Genomic DNA, 845 nt, shown 5'->3' with positions numbered 1-845 from the left:
CAGTGCATTAGTGTTGGTATGATCGCATCCGTCATGTACTGCGCGCAAAATGTACTTGACCATCTCTCTCCGCGCAACTTCTCCCGCTTAGCGGTTTTGCGGTTTAAAAGGATAGTACCCTTAGCGAGTGGTCCCGCGGTTTAAAAGAAAAATTAAAAAGAGGGTGGGGGATGCAACACGAGGACTTCCCAGGGGGTCACCCATCCTAGTACTATTCTCGCGCAAGGGCGCTTAACTTCGGAGTTCTGATGGGATCCGGTGCATTAGTGCTGGTATGATCGCATCCGTCATGTACTGCGCGCAAAATGTACTTGACCCTCTCTCTCCGCGCAACTTCTCCCGCTTAGCGGTTTAGCGGTTTAAAAGGATAGTACCCTTAGCGAGCGGTCCAGCGGTTTAAAAGAAAAATTAGCTTGACTTCGGAGTTCTGATGGGATCCGGTGCATTAGTGCTGGTATGATCGCATCCGTCATGTACTGCGCGCAAAATGTACTTGACCCTCTCTCTCCACGCAACTTCCCTCGCTTAGCGGTTTAGCGGTTTAAAAGGATAGTATCCTTAGCTCGCTTAGCGGTTTAGCGGTTTAAAAGGATAGTATCCTTAGCGAGCGGATCCAGCTAGCGGTTTAAAAGGATAGTATCCTTAGCGAGCGGATCCAGCGGTTTAAAAGAAAAGATAGTATCCTTAGCGAGCGGATCCAGCGGTTTAAAAGAAAAATTAGCTTGACTTCGGAGTTCTGATGGGATCCGGGACATTAGTGCTGGTATGATCACATCCGTCATGTACTACGCGCAAAATGTACTTGACCCTCTATCTCCGCGCAACTTCTCTCGCTTAGCGGTTTA

The 845-nt window shown here is 48.6% G+C and overlaps 1 non-coding gene across 1 annotated transcript; it reads right to left on the bottom strand.

Annotated features, from left to right (window-relative positions):
* Nucleotides 1-167: 167 nt before the first annotated feature.
* On the bottom strand, nucleotides 168-286 carry LOC116008764. The gene has a single exon (XR_004096123.1). It is a non-coding gene; the product is annotated as a 5S ribosomal RNA (ribosomal RNA).
* Nucleotides 287-845: the final 559 nt, after the last annotated feature.

Source organism: Ipomoea triloba, chromosome 16, assembly GCF_003576645.1.
Source record: "Ipomoea triloba cultivar NCNSP0323 chromosome 16, ASM357664v1".
NCBI lineage: Eukaryota > Viridiplantae > Streptophyta > Magnoliopsida > Solanales > Convolvulaceae > Ipomoea > Ipomoea triloba.
The sequence above is the reverse complement of the archived record's forward strand: the minus strand, read 5'-3'. Positions and strand labels throughout refer to the sequence as shown.